This window comes from Eulemur rufifrons, chromosome 8, assembly GCF_041146395.1.
Source record: "Eulemur rufifrons isolate Redbay chromosome 8, OSU_ERuf_1, whole genome shotgun sequence".
NCBI classification, from domain to species: domain Eukaryota; kingdom Metazoa; phylum Chordata; class Mammalia; order Primates; family Lemuridae; genus Eulemur; species Eulemur rufifrons.
Window position 1 is genome coordinate 105,196,123 of NC_090990.1, and position 17,192 is coordinate 105,213,314.

Here is a 17,192-nt window from a genome sequence, read left to right on the forward strand (position 1 = left end):
CGCCTTCCGCCACCGCACACCCTCACACGCCTCACACTGTACACACACGGTCACTTGCCTCCGCGCGCTCCCCCGGCCCTCCTTCCCCTGCCACACGCCCCCTACACTCGCTTCCCAGAAACGCTCCTGGACTCGCCCCCACACCACGGGAACCCGATCGCGTTTAAGCCGCAGGTGCCCACGCGGCAGCCCCCGCGCTGCCTCATCTGCATAGCATACGCTCCATCCGTGATGTCACACGGGCGGCCCTGCCTCCAGCCCTGGCCGGTCCCCGCGGCGCTCCTCCGCCCCACCCCCACGCCGCCCAGCGGGCCAACCGGCGCGCCGGCAGCGGGTGGGGGAAGTGACGTCTGCCTCTCGCTCCTTCCCTCCCGCCGCACCGGGTTGGGGCAGTGCGCCCAGTCCTGGGCCTGGTCTCACCTGGCTTAGTGAGTTACTAAGCTGTGTCCCTCCTGGGACCCTCCTGGCGGCCTGCAGAAGCCTGTGTACTCTTCGTAATATAGTGGCTTTTCACGCGTAGAATACAACGTTTACAAAGCAATACAAAGGGAATCGGTTCCTTCCAAATACGGTTGTCTTTGTGATGTGGCATTGCAGTTAAAATTTGAAGCCATCCAGTATCAGAGAGAAATCACATTTATGAAACTAGGGAGAATGCTCAGTGACTGCAAACCAGCCATTCATGCTGTTTTTTTTTTACCACTAGCGGTGTTAGAGAGACCGTTGCCTAATTTCATGAATCTTTTAGGGTTTGGGGGAGGGGGAGGTTTGTTTGTTGCTGTTGTTGGGGGTTTTGGTTTTGGTTTTGTTTTGTTTTTGTTTGCAAATATAGCATTATACAAAACTGCTACCCCAGCAGAGATGACTGGACAACTCTCAGGCATGGTGTAGGACTTTGTCATCTCCACCATAGCCATCTCCAGACCTTAGTGCTTACCTTATGTTAGCGCTTTATGTTCTGCAAAGACAGAAACAAATCGTCCAAATTCAACAAAAATATCTGGGGGAAATTTTGTTTGAGGTGTTTAACTAATGACTTTTAATGCAAAGAACACAACCCTGAATTCTGACAATATTCCACGGATTTAGTTTCCACCGCCCCCCTCCAAATCTTTTGGGATACGTTAGTTTTCCCTGTCCTTTACTTTCATATAAATTGAAACATGAAGTATGTAGTGAGTTTTTTTGGGAGGAGAGAGGCATAAGTTTTTCTTTTACTCCACAGTATGTCTACAGATTCATCCATGCATTTCATGTAGTTCTTTGTTTCTGTATGTATTTCTTTGCATGCATATATCCCAACTTATTTATTCTTTTATTTTTTTAGAGACGGGGTCTGGCTCTGTCACCCAGGCTGGATTACAGTGGCACGATCATAGCTGACCGTCACCTTGAACTCCTGAGCCCAAAGGATCCTCCTGCTTCAGCCTCCCAAGGAGTTGGGAATACAGGCGTGAGCCACTGGCACCAGCCCTAGGAACATTCTTTCATGTGTGTTCTGGCAGGCTATATTCACACATTTCTCTAGGGTGGCACATTCCCCTAGAAATAGAACGCCAGCCACATATGTGATTTTTAATTTTCTAGTAGACATAATTTAGAAAGTAAAGAAAAAGAAGTGAAATTAATTTTAATAACATTTTATTTACCCGAATACATAAAAAATATTATCATTACAACATGTGACATCAGCAATATTTCAAGTGTTCAATAGCTGCAGGTCTAAGGGATACAGCTAAAAGTAGAACTGCTGGATTACAGCATACATGTATGTATGCTTGACCATTAGTAGACAACTAAAAATATGTACAGAAACAATTAGCTGTGCATGGTGCTGCATGCCTGTAGTCACAGCTACTGGGGAGGCTGAGGTGGGAGGATCGCTTGAGCCCAGGAATTTGAGGTTGCTGTGAGCTAGGCTGATGCCATGGTACTCTAGCCCGGGCAACAGAGTGAGACTCTGTCTCAAAAAAAAAAAAAAAAAAAAATTGCTTGAAAAGAAATGTGAGTCTGTATATGTCTTTTGAAGAAACACCACAGGAGGAATTATATGGCAGGTATAAAACTGTCCTAAATATCTTCATGGTCCTCCTGCCTCCCAGCATCCTCCTTATCCCAACAACTGCTCCCCCAAATCATCAACTTAAACAGAATTCCTGCCAGCACTGGGTCTGTCCACCCCTTTACTTTTCCTCTCACCTGCCCCACACCCCTTCCATGTCTATTCTGTTCTTTCACTTCCAGGTCATTCAGTTTTTTCATTTATAATTATGAAAAATAAGCTGGGAGTGGTGGCTGACGCCTCTAACCCCAGCTATGCCGGAGGCTGAGGCAGGAGGATCGCTTCAGCCCAGGAGTTCAAGGCTGCAGTGAGCTATGACCAGGCCACTGCATTCTAGCCTGGGTGACAGAGCCAGACCCTGGCTCAAAAAAAAAAAAATAAATAAATAAATAAGAGAATTCTAAAGGCTAAAAACAAATTAAATTAATTTAAAGACATCAAGATTTGAAATGGTGTCCTTCTTGCTCTTTAAAATGAAATTTATTACGGTATGATTTGAAAATCATACAGTGCATCCATTTCAAGTTTTATAACATGTCTATTACTCCAAAACGTCCTCTTGCACCCTTTGTCATCAATCCCCTTGTTACCCCCTGTCCCAGTTAATCAATGATCTGGTTTCTGTCAACATACCTACCTATAGTTTTGCCTGTTCTAGAAATTCACCTCTCGGCACCACACTACATGTACTCTTGCTATCACTCAGCATGACATTTTTAAGATTCATCCATGCTGTTGTGTGTTTCAGCAATTTGTTCCATTTCATTGCAGAGTAGTATTCCATTAGCTGAATATGTCACAATATGTCCATTCACCTCTTTATGGACATCTGACTCATTTCCAGTTTGGCAACAATTATAAACAAAGTCTGCTAAGAACAAGTCCTTTTTGTGGACATATGTTTTAAAAAGTCCACCTTAAATTTGTTATTCTTTAATACTAACTTACTCTGTAAATGGATATTACATCCAGAAAGACGAAATTCATTCAAATGTTACAAAGGCCTGAAGCAGAAGTCTACACAGTTTTTTTTGTTATAGTTCATAATAAGGGGAAAAAACTTAACTTGGATATTGTTCCCTACAGGCAAATCCTTAATGTAAGGCACACACTATGCTAGGCGTTATTATTAGCTTTTCTCATCTAATCTGTGCAACAGCTCTATGAAGTACTTAATACTTAATATTACTATTTTCCCATGACACTTGCAAATTTGAGGCCTGGCAAATTGAAGGAGCTGGCCAAGGGTCAAACAGAAGGCACGTGGTGGCGGTGGCGCCAGGATGGAGACGAGGCCCTTCCCAAAGGCAGACAGAAGCTAATGTCTCTGGAATAACCTCGGTATGTCTTACAGGCATGGAAGTCAAGAGCCAAGCAGTTCTGAGCCACTGCATTGGTCTGTTGGATCAGGGACGCGGAGCGTAAGTTAGTGATGAGACCAAGGACATTTCTTAAACACTCTAAAGACCCGAGTTTTCTCATGGCTGAGGCACTCTAAGTTGACTTCGGTCTTGGTTCATATGGTTTATATTTGAACAAGGAAACCTCCCGCTGCTGGGGAGACCTAGACGGCTCGTCTTCATCAAACTAGATCGGTCCATAGGATGGACGGCTTCTACTTGCAATTTCCTGGACACTCGCTGGGCGTCCTGTGGGATTTCTGAGGACCTGTCCGCGGCGGCACCGCCCCCTACTCCACCCTGGGCATGGAAGCTTCTGAGGCCAGGCGCATCGATGAGCGACGTCCCCGGGACTGGCAGCCACCAGAAAACGCTATGGTCTTCCCGCCACAGTCCTGCCTTTTCCATTGGCCAGGACGTTACAGCTCAGAAGCTGGAGTGGGGTCAGAGAACAACACACCTGGGGCGAGGCTGGCAAAATGCCCGCAACCGTCAACACTAGACCTGGGACTTTCTTCTAAACTGTACTTCAGTACTCGGGCATTTTCAGATGGGGAAAACACAAATTATGTACTTCTGGCAGTTAAAAAGAGATGCCATTCCTAGTGCCATCTGAGAAGGGTATTAAGGGTTCCCCTAATTTGGTAGGGGTACAGGCTGCTGAGGCATGTCAGCTGCAAAGTAGAGGCTGAGAGCGAGGTAGTGTTTCTATGAAGATGATGAGCGAGGGTCTGAGGGAAGGCAGAGGGGAGGAAAACAGAGCCAGAGTGTGAAGGCGCGGCTTTGGGGTGAGAAGGATGGGTCAGGGTGGTATGGAGAGTTGGCTGGCGGCCGGGCGCGGTGGCTCACGCCTGTAATCCTAACACTCTGGGAGGCCGAGGCGGGTGGATCGCTCCAGGTCAGGAGTTTGAGACTAGCCTGAGCAAGAGCGAGACCCCCATCTCTACTAAAAATAGAAAGAAATGATCTGGACAGATAAAAATATATATAGAAAAAATTAGCCGGGCATGGTGGCACATGCCTGTAGTCCCAGCTACTCGGGAGGCTGAGGCAGGAGGATTGCTTGAGCCTAGGAGTTTGAGGTTGCTGTGAGCTAGGCTGACGCCACGGCACTCTAGCCTGGGCAACAGAGCGAGACTCTGTCTCAAACAAACAAACAAACAAACACCACGAGAGTTCTCTGGCAATGGACGTAGGATGTGGATGCAAGACATCAAGCAGCCGTGACTTTCGAAAGGAAGTCTGAGGAAAGATTCAATAAATGGCAAAAGGTAGGTAGGGAAATGGCCTGGTACAAGCCTCCCGCAAGAGGGAGAGGCAGATGAGAAACCGGTCCCGCTCCTCACAAGACTTCCCTTTTCACATTCCAGGGAGCCCGGCAGGGCAGGGCCCCAGGACTTACGTGAGACTGCGGTTTTGACCTGAGGGGCCTCGGTGAATATGCGCAAGATCAACCAGGTAATCCATCAGCAAAGATGTTCCCCCTACGAAAGTAAGCGGTTTACGTCTACAACAGAGTGGGGGACACCGACAGCCCTAGGAAGCGATAGTTTCTCCCCAAGACAAAACTTAAATAGTTCCAGACAAAATTACTACTTAGGTCCATGAAAGTGTACAAAGTATCGCCAAAACAGCACAAAAAGTTATCCCGTGAAGGCGGTGCTTGCTAGCACAGCATGTGTCAGAAAAAAGCCTTTATCAACACGCAGGAAAGCATTTTATTTCCAAAGACACCTAAAAGCCACACTGAAGGTCAGCTACCAAGCAAAACAACAAAAAAACCGTGAAAAACGCAAGCCCAGCATGTTTTTTCTCACAATGTCAACAATAAGCCTGTTAACCATGAAAACAACGGCTATTGTAATCACAAACACGTATAGCACACATCTACTATTTAACTTCAAGAAAATCAGGGGAAAGCGCGAACGCAGTCCCCCACTACCACAAATTATGCAGTCGAGTTTCCCACATTTGGGGAAATCGCAGGGGTCAGCACATCCGGAGTGCAATGGATAAGCCTCGCCCTGGGAAAACCACCTTCGTGATCATGGTATCTCCCCTGCCAGGTAAGTATGAGCTGCTCACCTTCCGACACCACGCACCCTCACACGCCTCACACTGTACACACACGGTCACTTGCCTCCGCGCGCTCCCCCGGCCCTCCTTCCCCTGCCACACGCCCCCTACACTCGCTTCCCAGAAACGCTCCTGGACTCGCCCCCACACCACGGGAACCCGATCGCGTTTAAGCCGCAGGTGCCCACGCGGCAGCCCCTGCGCTGCCTCATCTGCATAGCATACGCTCCATCCGTGATGTCACACGGGTGGCCCTGCCTCCAGCCCTGGCGGGTCCCCGCGGCGCTCCTCCGCCCCACCCCCACGCCGCCCAGTGGGCCAACCGGCGCGCCGGCAGTGGGGGAAGTGACGTCTGCCTCTAGCTCCTTCCCTCCCGCCGCACCGGGTTGGGGCGGTGCGCCCAGTCCTGGGCCTGGTCTCACCCAGCTAATTGAGTTCTTAAGCTGTGGCCTGACCTAGGCCTTCTTGGAGGCTTTCTTGAAATAATGCCGTCTCATTCGTAGAAAAAAAAGGGAACTGGTTCCTTTCAAATACGGTTATCTTTTCGATGTGCTATTCTGTATTTATCTTTGATTGTTTTTTGTTTTTTTTGTTTTTTTTTTTTTTTTTTTGAGACAGAGTCTTACTCTGTCACCCGGGCTAGAGTGTCCTGGCGTCAGCCTAGCTCACAGCAACCTCAAACTCCCGGGCTCAAGCGATCCTCTTGCCTCAGCCTCCCGAGTAACTGTAGCTGCGACTACAAGCCTGCACCACCACACTTGACTATTTTAACAACTTTTAGTAGAGATGGGGAGTCTCACTCAGGCTGGTCTCCAACTCCTGACCTCAAGCCCTCCTCCCGCCTGGGCCTCCCAGAATGATAGGATTACAGTCATGAGCCACCGAGCCTGGCCAAGAAAGAATTGAAACCTGTGAACTAAAATAAAATCTTAAGGCTTCCCCCTACACCAGGTGACTGAATGGATCCCCTCCTAGCCAAGAGGAAGGAGGTCAGACATGCCTCATCATGCCCCCCTCCCTTCTTGGATTTACCCTTTGTAACTAGTTAACAGGCCTAACGCTACAAGACAAATCTGCCTGTCCTCAATTTATACAACAAACATATGTCTCGAGTATATATACATAGCTCATCTCTGATTAATAAACATTCAAGCCTTTAGACAGAAGATTCATTTTTTAACCCATTGCAAGTGAAAGAGTCTTTAAACCCACCTATAACCTGTAAACACCCTCCCCCTGGAAATGTCACACCTTTTCGGGCTAAACCAATGTATTGATTTGTGACTTTACGTGAAATTCCTGTTTCCCTGAAATATATAAAACCAAACTGTAACTCTACCACAGTGAGTCCACTTGCTCAAGGTTTCTTGGGCATGGTTCTGAGCCATGGTCCTCAAATTTGGCTCAGAATAAGCCTCTTTAAATTATTTTACAGACTTTGACATCTTTTCCAAAGCAAACACCAAAGCACCAGAGCAAAAGGAAAGAAATTTATTAAGTAAGTATACACCTCCAGACATGGGGGGTGGGCAGTGTCAACAAAGATTTAGCAAGTGACAGTTTACTCCATAATAGGGGTAGGAGTGGGCATAAGTCCCAGTGGACAGTGACACTTGGGTCTCATTGGGTCTTTCCTTTTCTTTCTTCTGACTTCCCGATTCTTGTGTTACTGTCTCTCTGGCCAATGACAATGTTATCACCTCCCATCCTTCTTGCAGGAAGTCATGGCTTCCAAAACTCACTGGGGAGGGAGGCAAGCTGCAATGCTAACCTATGATAATGACAGTAAAATGAAGTCAGATTCATCTGAGGAAACTCTTGTTCCCCATCTACACAGGCACCTCCCATAGAACTTTCCCCAAACTGGAGCAAGCAAAATGTATCTATAATACAATGGGTACAATTGCAGCTCAATCACAGCTTTTGTTTTCATTGACCAGTAACCCTAATTTTGTTCCTGTTGTTCTTTGCTACCTGAGTTCCTTCCACCACCTGTGTTCCCTATCCTAATGTCCTGCCTCAATAGTATAGACTTCTAATGTGCATTGGGCAGCAAGCCCACCGTTCAGTAACACTCCTTCCTTGACCTATGGAAACTGCTTGTTATTGCCATGAGTAGCTGAATAAATTAACCTGACAATGCTACATCTGACACTATAACTTGCACCCTATAACTTAATGTAGAGCCAATCACTAATCAGTGTTATTTCTGCCAACCATTGAGAATTCCTGACAAAGAGCTTTGTGTCAGTCCACTCCCTGTCTCCCTTTTTTTGCCTTTAAAAAATCCACTTGAAACTGTTGCTAATCAGTGTATATTCAGGGCCCCTTGAATCTATGCTCCTGTGTTTCATTACTCAAGCCTGGGCCAAATAAACTCTCTACTCATATTAATTTTGCCTCAGATTCTTCCTTTTAGGTTGACACTTCTGGTTAGCCTGACTACACCTTATGCTGACAGCCTTCAACCAGGGCACACCCGAAGCCTTCCCTTTTTCCCACAGTAAAACTTTCTCACCCCTCTGACTGCCTTCCAGTCTCTGCTACAAGGAGCAAGCCTCTTGCCCCTCTAAGATTCACTGAAAAAAAAATCACGGACATGAGCCTGATTGATTAATAGGAAAAGTTACAAATTTATTTTAATATGTATACATGGATGTCTTCAGAATGAAAACTCTAAAGATACAGGGGAAATTGTTCATTTTTATGCTTAGGTTAAACAATGTATGGGCATCCATGTAGAAACATGATTGGACAAAAAGGGTATGCTCTAACACTAACAGGCTGAGTGGCAAAACCCAGCAAGGCCTGTTGGTCTAGATTCTGCCTGGCCTCTCTGAGCGTGTATTTCTTCCTTCTGGGTGTGCGCATGGCCCTTTCTGGAATGGGGTTCTTATAGTCAAAGTAGGTCAGATAATCACTTTATGGCCAGTTCTTACATAGAATAAAATCAGGTTTCATGGATGGGTTTTGGGAAAAGGGGTTCTGGCTTTTATGACCTGCCTTGTGGAAGAGGGATTCTAATTTTTATGGCTAGCCTCAGGGAAGAATGGGGCTGAGAGGCAGGAGGACAAGGAAAGTTCAGAGAAGAACTTTTGCTTCTGAGACCTTCATTTTGAGGTACCGTTTTCTGAGTCCCATCACTGCCAAAGCACAAGCCCAGAGTAAATAGCCTTTGCTTGTTTCACTTGGTTGGCCTTCCTTTATTTGCAGAAGCTTCAATGTAGAGTTGACAAGGACTCCTCATTGACCAAACTTTAGTTTCCTTGAGCCCTCTTCTCTATAAAGCCTAGTCTTTGGCTTGCCAAGTACAGTTTTAGCAAAGAATCCTGTTGAGCCCACTTTAGCAAGAATTCTCCAACCTTTGATGTCTAATCAAGTTCCTCTTAGTAATTTCTGTCCACTGACACCCTCATCCTGCCTATTATCTATAAATCCCCAGCTCTCTTTGCTATATTTGGAGTTAAGCTCAGTTCTATGTTGAAATCTCTCACTCCTACTACAGTATATAGAATAAAATATCTCCTGGTTTTATTTTATTTTTATTTTTCCTAACCACTAGACTACCAGGGATGTCTCCTGTTTTTAACAAATGTCCAATCTCTGCGGAATGATGCCAGGTCTTTCCACACAAGCTGGTCAGATTCTCCAGAAAGTATTCCTCCACTACTACCTGACAATGAGTCTCTGTCAGTATTAAGGAAATGGGACCTCGACAAACATTCAGCATTCAGTTGCTGCACTTTCACCTAATCTCTCATTTTCAATAGATTGCCATGTCTTCCAATGGCCTAACTGGCCACTATGCCACAGACCTTTGCTTTATGGTCTCCAAAGGAAAACCCTCCATTAAATGTTGTGATTTGAGCAACAAAATAATCTACTTATAAATGTTCAAATAGTCTTTGAGTTGGAGATCCCAATTTTGCTCTACCTTCACAGTGTTGTGCATTATAGTTATAGATAGAAGAAGGTGATCTATTTATCCATTAAGTCCTCAAATAAAATTTCCCCAAGATATTTTTGTCAAATTTGGATGATTTGCTTCTGCCTTTGCAGAATACAAAGTGCTAACATAAGGTAAGCACTAAGGTATGGCCATGGAGGAGATGACAAAGTCCCACACCATGCCTGAGAGTTGTCCAATCATCTCTCCTGGGGCAGCAGTTTTGTATAATGCTGTATACATTATAAAACTCATGAAATTAGATAACAGTCTCTATAACACCACTAGTGGTAAAACCAGTAGGGATGGCTGGTTTGCAGTCATCTGAGTGAAAGGGTGTAAATTCACTAGGTGCTCACAGCAGGTGGAGAAAGATTTCTCACACAGAGTTCAGCATATACAGAAGTTTATTTATTTTCCCGAGAAAGAAAGAGAGAGAGAGAGAGAGTCAGAGGGCGTGAATAGCCAGGGCACACAAATGAAGAAATAGAAATGCCAAGCAGCTGAGGGAAAGCTATTTAGAGTTTTGAAGGGTACAAATGGCTTTTCCCCCTCTGCTTTAGCAAACTGATAAGAGAAGCCCCAGCAAAGCTGTTGCAGGTGTTCTTTACTTTCTCTCTTTTCTCTGTGAGGCTGGCTTATCAGAGTCCTTGGAATCTGGTCCTGGGAAGAACTGAAGCAGAGACTTCCTGCCCCTATTGTCCATTTAAAGCTCTTCAGGCTGAGAAAAGGAAACTTAGAGATGAGTTAGGCCACAGGTGTTTTAATTAAAGAAAGGGGGTAGTGTAGTTGTGTTGCGAGTTTTCTCTTCAAGGGGGCAATCATGTGCTGTGAGTTTATTTCTCTTTCTTTCTGTTTGATAGTTTTTCTCTGTTAGGTTGGTTATTAGCAAGGCCACCTTTCACTGAGCCTTCTCTCTCCTTTCATAAATGTGTTTTCTCTCTGACATTGGATGGCTTCAAATTTTAATTGGAATGCCACCTCATAAAGATAACCATATTTGGAAGGAACCAGTTGAAAGGACAGTCTTGCTAACAGATGTGAACTAAAATAAAATCTTAAGGCACCCCCCCCACACACACACCGGCTGACTGAATGGACCCCCTCATGACCAAAGGAATGTCCTAAAACTAAATTGCCTGCCAGGAGGAGGGAGGTCAGACATGCCTCATCATGCCCATTTCCCTTCTTGGGGACATCCTTTGTAACCCATTAACAGGCATAAGGGTATTCAAGACAAACCTGCAGGTCCTCAATTTACACAACAAATATATGTTCAGTGGTTTATCCCCGATAAAGAGCTCCTTATGTGAAAACATTCCAAGCCTTTAGACAAAGCTTCATGTCTTTAACCAATTACAAGTCAAAGTATCTTTAAACCCACCTATAACCTGTAAGCTCCCTTCCCCCTTGGAGATGGCCCACCTTTTCGGGCCAAACCAATGTATGCCTCCCATGTATGGATTTATGACTTTACCTGTAACCCGTGTCTCCCTGAAATGTACAAAACCAAACTGTAACCCAGCCACAGCGAGTCCACTTGCTCAGTGCTTCTTGGGCGTGGCTCTGGGTCATGATCCTCAAATTGGCTCAGAATAAATCTCTTTAAAATTATTTTACAGGGTTTGGCTTTTTTTCCATTAACACATACTAACAAGAAAAATAAATTTCTAACTGACAGTCTTTTTAGAGTGATACAAACTCTGCCTCTAACATTAGTAACATAAATATCTCTCCTACAGAGATGTTTACCTAACAATTTAAAAAAGCTGAACAAACAAAAGAGAATAAATCATCATTTCTATTCGCCAAAGTTGGTCAATTCACATTCTAAAAGGGAGAAGAGTCTTCAGGAGAAAAAACAGGTAAACAACCTGATCAACTGTCATTAAAATTCACTGCCTGTAAAAAGTTTTTTTGAGTTTGTTTAAACAGCCTCGGAGAGTTCCTGGACAGACAACACAGACACAAGCTTCCCACCTCGTCAGGGGGAAACACCAGATGCCTCCTGCTATCAAGAAAAAAGAAAAAACTAATTTCTCTTATCAATCTGCTACGTGAAAAACAAGAGGATGAACTCAACAGTTACTCAGCAGTCTTCTGCTAATTGGACTATGATCATAAATTTCCCCCTACTCCTCCCTCAGCCTGCCCTAATAGTCAGAGTCAGAGTCATTTGGTCTCAGCCCATCATCTCTCTCTTATTTCTGGTGCTGTGTGCCCTCCTTTTCTTCACAGAAATTGTAAAATTAACTTTATGCTTCTTTGTATCCTAAACGTTGTCTAAAAAAATCTGTCTCACCTGGTGCAAACTGTCCCCCCAACACTGGTTCCCTTTGTCATGCTAAACATTCTATTTTATGTGAGAAAATCGTTTACTTCATGAGGGGTACACGGGCTTCTGCAGGCCGCCAAAAGCGTCCAGGGCGGGACACAGCTTAAGAACTCAATTAGCTGGGCGAGAGCAGGCCCCGACTGGGCGCACCGCCCCAACCCGGTGCGGCGGGAGGGAAGGAGCGAGAGGCAGACGTCACTTCCCCCACTGTCGGCGCGCCGGTTGGCCCGCTGGGCGGCGTGGGGGTGGGGCGGAGGAGCGCCGCCGGGACCGGCCAGGGCTGGAGGCAGGGCCGCCCGTGTGACATCACGGATGGAGCGTATGCTATGCAGATGAGACAGCGCGGGGGCTGCCGCGTGGGCACCTGCGGCTTAAACGCGATCGGGTTCCCGTGGTGTGGGGGCGAGTCCAGGAGCGTTTCTGGGAAGCGAGTGTAGGGGGCGTGTGGCAGGGGAAGGAGGGCCGGGGGAGCGCGCGGAGGCAAGTGACCGTGTGTGTACAGTGTGAGGCGTGTGAGGGTGCGTGGTGGCGGAAGGCGAGCAGCTCATACTTACCTGGCAGAGGAGATACCATGATCACGAAGGTGGTTTTCCCAGGGCGAGGCTTATCCATTGCACTCCGGATGTGCTGACCCCTGCGATTTCCCCAAATGTGGGAAACTCGACTGCATAATTTGTGGTAGTGGGGGACTGCGTTCGCGCTTTCCCCTGACAGTCTTTGGTATTAAGAGCAGATTCCAGCTATGCACAAAGTCTCGCGAGCTTTTGCCGTTAAACGAAACTTGGAAAATAACTAAAGTGGAAAAACTCATTGTTGCCATTTGTTTTGTTTGGGGGATGTCTTTGTCAACTAGTAGAGGCGCTTCAGTTGTGTTTTGTCTTTTGTTTCGTAAGAATGGATATTTCTTGTACCTGTGATTTATTGTTGCGGTTTATGGTTTTTCTTTTCTTATTTTTTAAAGTAGGGCCTCATTTTCTGGTTCTGAGCCATAATGCCTGGCTAATTTTGTAGGATTTTTTTTTGAGACAGAGTCTCACTCTGTTGCCCCCACTAGAGTGCCGTAGCGTGGCGTAAGCTCAGCTCACAGCAACCTCAAACTCCCGGGTTCAAGCCATCCTACTGCCTCAGCCTCCCGAGTACCTGGGACTACAGGCATGCGCTACCATGCCCGGCTAATTTTTTCTATATATAGTTTTAGTTGGCCAGATAATTTCTTTCTATTTTTAGTAGAGACGGGAGTCTCGCTCTTGCTCAGGCTGTTTTCTAACCCCTGAGCTCAAACGATCCACCCGCCTCGGCCTCCCAGAGTGCTAGGATTACAGGCGTGAGCCACCACGCCCAGCCCACATTCAAGTCTTTAATCTATTTTGAGCTGTTTGTATGTGGTGAGAGATAGGGATCCAGTTTCATTTTTCAGCATATGGCACTCCAATTTTCCCAGCACCATTTATTGAAAAGGGTGTCCTTTCCCCAGTGTATGTACTTATTCATTTTGTCAAAGACCAGTTGGGGCTGGGCGCAGTGGCTCACGCCTGTAATCCTAACACTCTGGGAGGCCGAGGCGGGAGGATTGCTCGAGCTCAGGAGTTCGAGACCAGCCTGAGCAAGAGTGAGACCCCTGTCTCTACTAAAAATAGAAAGAAATTAGCTGGACAACTAAAAATATATATAGAAAAAATTAGCCAGGCATGGTGGCACATGCCTGTAGTCCCAGCTACCCGGGAGGCTGAGGCAGTAGGATCGCTTCAGCCCAGGGGTTTGAAGTTGCTGTGAGCTAGGCTGACACCACAGCACTCTAGCCTGGGCAACAGAGTGAGACTGTCTCAAAAAAAAAAAAAAAAAAAAACCCAGTTGGCTCTAAGTATATGGTTTTATTTCTCGGTTCTCTATCCTGTTCCATTAACCTATGTGTCATTGATCTATGTGTACCATGCTGTTTTGGTTACTATAGCCTTGTAGTATAATTTGAAGTGAGGCAGTGTGATGCTTCCAGATTTGTTCTTTTTGCTCACAATTGCTTTGGCTTTGAGTGCTCTTTTTTGGTTCCATATGGACTTTAGAATTGGTTTTTCTAACTCTGTGAAAAATGACATTGGTATTTTTATAGTGATTGCATTGAACCTATAGATTGCTTTGGACAGTGTGGTCATTTTAATGGTGTTACAGCTGATCCATGAGCATGAAATGTTTTTCCATTTGTGTCACCTGAAATTTCTTTCATCAGTGTTTTATAGTTTTCCTTGTGGAGATCTTTCACTTCCTGGGTTAAATATATTCCTAGGTATTTTACAATATGAATTTTTGTATCTGTTGTAAATAAGATTCCAGTTTATGAGGGTTCTGATTTCTTCACATCTTCAGCAACACGTGTTACTGTCTGTCTTTTTTCTTTTCTTTCTTTTTCTTTCTTTCTTTTTTTCTTTTTTAGACAGGGTCTCTCTCTGTCTCCTGGGCTAGAGTGCAGTGGCCTCATCATAGCTCACTGCAGCCTCAAACTCCTGGGCTCAAGCCATCCTCCTGCCTCAGCCTCCCAAGTAGCTGAGACTACAGGTGCTTGCCACCAGCCGGGCTAATTTTTCCATATTTTGTTCAGACAGAGTCTCACTTTTGCTAGTCTTGAACTCCTGGCCTCCAGCAGTCCTCCTGCCTCCGCCTCCCAGAGTGCCAGCCGTGAGCCACGCAACCCAGGCTTGATCGTACTACTTTTGATCAGTAAGAGAGACCTGGGTAGTGGATAGAAACTGTTGCGCAGAGGTGGGGTTGGCTAGCGGAGAAACTCTATTCTCTCCTAGGCCTCTTGGCCTCTCTGTGTTCCTTTCCACCTAGACAGAACCCCAGACTTCGATGGAAAGAAAGAATGTCCAGGATAAAAGAGTCTTTTTCAATCTACCCTAAAAGGTGCCACTGAGATTTACCATGGATCTACGCGCTTAGTCCTGCTACTGAAATTTTCGAACTTCCCACAATTGTGGGTGCCTTTCTTCAGTCATTAGGCACAAGTGACAGTTCACGGGGCCCAAGAGCATAGTCTGTGCCTCCACTCTTCCCTTCCTCAAGCAAGCCCCGCGAGTTCTTTGCCTCTTCTCTGGAGGCTGTTGAGAAGATAAGAAAAGTAGGCCCACAGGACATGCATATTGATAAGTACAGAATCAGCCAAGTTTATTATTGAGGGAAAAAATCAAAATAGCTCCAAGGCTATAACGGACTTTCAACTATTTATATGGAATTAAAGCTACGGTTGTTATACATTATCCTACTTTTAGTAAACAGCATTACTCAATTTGTGCCAGTAATGCTATTAAGCTTACTGCCGTTCTAGTTCTTCAGAATTCTTTGTCAGTACCTGCTACGGATGCAGCGACAGTGCACCTACTTGAGACAATGCAAACATATTAGTCGCAGTCTTCATCAGTCCTCTGTAAGGCACAGGGCGCAGCCGGCTCCTGGGCGGGGAGGGCTGTGGCGGCGTGGGCTGTGGCGGAGTCGCAGTCCCTCGCCCCAGTCCCTCCCCGTCAGTGGTTTATCGTATTTTCTCCCCGCCGCTGAAGCGCAGGTTCTGTGCACCCCTTCTACCCCGCGGGCCCAGGTCTGCATGCCGGCAGTCGCCAGGTGCAAATCCAAAGGCTGAATCTCAAGGCATTGCCAGCTTTAATTAAACATTTAAAAGAGGAACATCTGTTTTCAGATTCTAGAGCACCAATCACACATAATTATCCGGCGAGCCCGACAGGAGGCTGAAGGAGAGTGATGGAAATTATTATTACTATTATTTTGGAGACTGCTCTGTCGCCCAGGCTGCAGTGCAGTGGTGTCATCATAGCTCACTGCATGCTCAAACTCCTGGGCTCAATCTTCCTGCCTCAGCCTCCCGAGTAGCTGGGAATGCAGGCACTCGCCATCACGCGCGACAAGCTCGTTATAACCAAGCTGATCTCGAACTCCTCGGCTGAAGCAAATCTCCCGCCTTGGCCTCCCAACGCGCTGGAGTTAAAGGCGTGAGCCACCGCGCCCGGCCCTGATCGAAATTATTAAACGAAAAGAGACTCGTGGCATGTTCGTTTTCTGTCGGCCTTTTTAGTACCCACCTCGTGCCCTGCCCCCTCACCAGGCTGTCCCGACTCCCACCCACTTTCCTCTCCTCCTCTTCAGCTTTCGCTGTTCACTCCCTCCCCAAGGACCGACGACCCCAGGCTGAGGCTGCTGCCCTGGCCAGGGTGGGGAGCTCAGTTCGGTCCCAGGGCTCATGTGTTCAAAATTGGGGCCTTTGCTGGATTCCAAGTCAGCTTCGAGAATACAAGAACCGCTGCCTTTGAGCAACAGTTCAAGTCTTCACATTCTGGAGTTCCTCGTAGGACCAGAAGCTTAAAGCCTACCCTGGAATTCTTGGTTCTCCTAAAACCCTGCGGTGGGATGGCTTCATTCATCGAGCGTTTACTGGACACCCACTAGGTGCGAGGCTGGCTCTGGGTGAAGGGCTGCCTGCACCATATGCAAACCCCAGGTTCCTGCGGGGTGGAGCCGACCTCAGAAGGCCCGAGGGTGGTGCGGTGCCCGCACCGCCAGTTCTGGTCCTTCCCACGCGCGTCCGCCTGCCCAGGCCTAGGAGAATACCTGTGAACACGAGGAGTGACGCGGAGCTAAGAAGGGGAAAGTGAGTGACTTCGGCAGGAGAAGCTGCAGTCGGTTGTCTCCTGTGGGGGGTGGGGGGTGTGGCGGGGAGGGCTGTGGCTCTGGCGTTTGGCTGTCTGAGTACCCCAGCTGACTCCGGCCCGATATATTATCCAAACGTGCCCAACGACACGACTCTTGGCCTCAGTGTCTTCCGCGTCCCTGGTCTCTCGAAGGCACGGAGTTGGACAGGCCACAAAGATATAAGGATATCTGCAGCCAGAGGCTAAAAATAAATTTATGGGATCGACAATTGAGTAAAATACGGCAGGTCTTGACGTCTCTGTGGCGCAATCGGTTAGCGCGTTCGGCTGTTAACCGAAAGGTTGGTGGTTCGAGCCCACCCAGGGACGTGGCCTTTTACTTGCTCAAGGTCCTTTCTAGCTACGTAAAAGCAACTTCAGGCTTTCTGTTAAAGACTTTAATCCTCTGGACATCTGTCGGTTGTAAATCAGATGCCAAAATAAGATGCGTGAAGACTCAAGTTCCACAAAACTTCCTAAAAGGAGGAATATTTCAGCAGAAGTGATTTTTCAATAGTTCCCGTGTCTGGGGTTTCAGACCTTACCCCCGGAACCACTGCACATGTTCCCCCACTTCCAGAAACTGGTACATCCCTGGAAACCTGAAAATTCCAAGGATAGAAAATAAGATAACCCCAGTCTTGTGGTGGTGCCTCAAGTTCTGGGTGGAAATACTCATTCT

At 46.7% G+C, this 17,192-nt stretch overlaps 3 non-coding genes across 3 annotated transcripts; 2 read left to right on the plus strand and 1 right to left on the minus strand.

Annotated features, from left to right (window-relative positions):
* Positions 1 to 5,372: 5,372 nt before the first annotated feature.
* Positions 5,373 to 5,536, minus strand: LOC138390925 (U1 spliceosomal RNA). Its single transcript, XR_011234594.1, has one exon. It is a non-coding gene; the product is annotated as a U1 spliceosomal RNA (small nuclear RNA).
* A 6,829-nt stretch (positions 5,537 to 12,365) lies between these two features.
* Positions 12,366 to 12,529, plus strand: LOC138390926 (U1 spliceosomal RNA). The gene has a single exon (XR_011234595.1). It is a non-coding gene; the product is annotated as a U1 spliceosomal RNA (small nuclear RNA).
* Positions 12,530 to 16,766: 4,237 nt separating this feature from the next.
* On the plus strand, positions 16,767 to 16,840 carry TRNAN-GUU (transfer RNA asparagine (anticodon GUU)). The gene has a single exon. It is a non-coding gene; the product is annotated as a tRNA-Asn (tRNA).
* Positions 16,841 to 17,192: the final 352 nt, after the last annotated feature.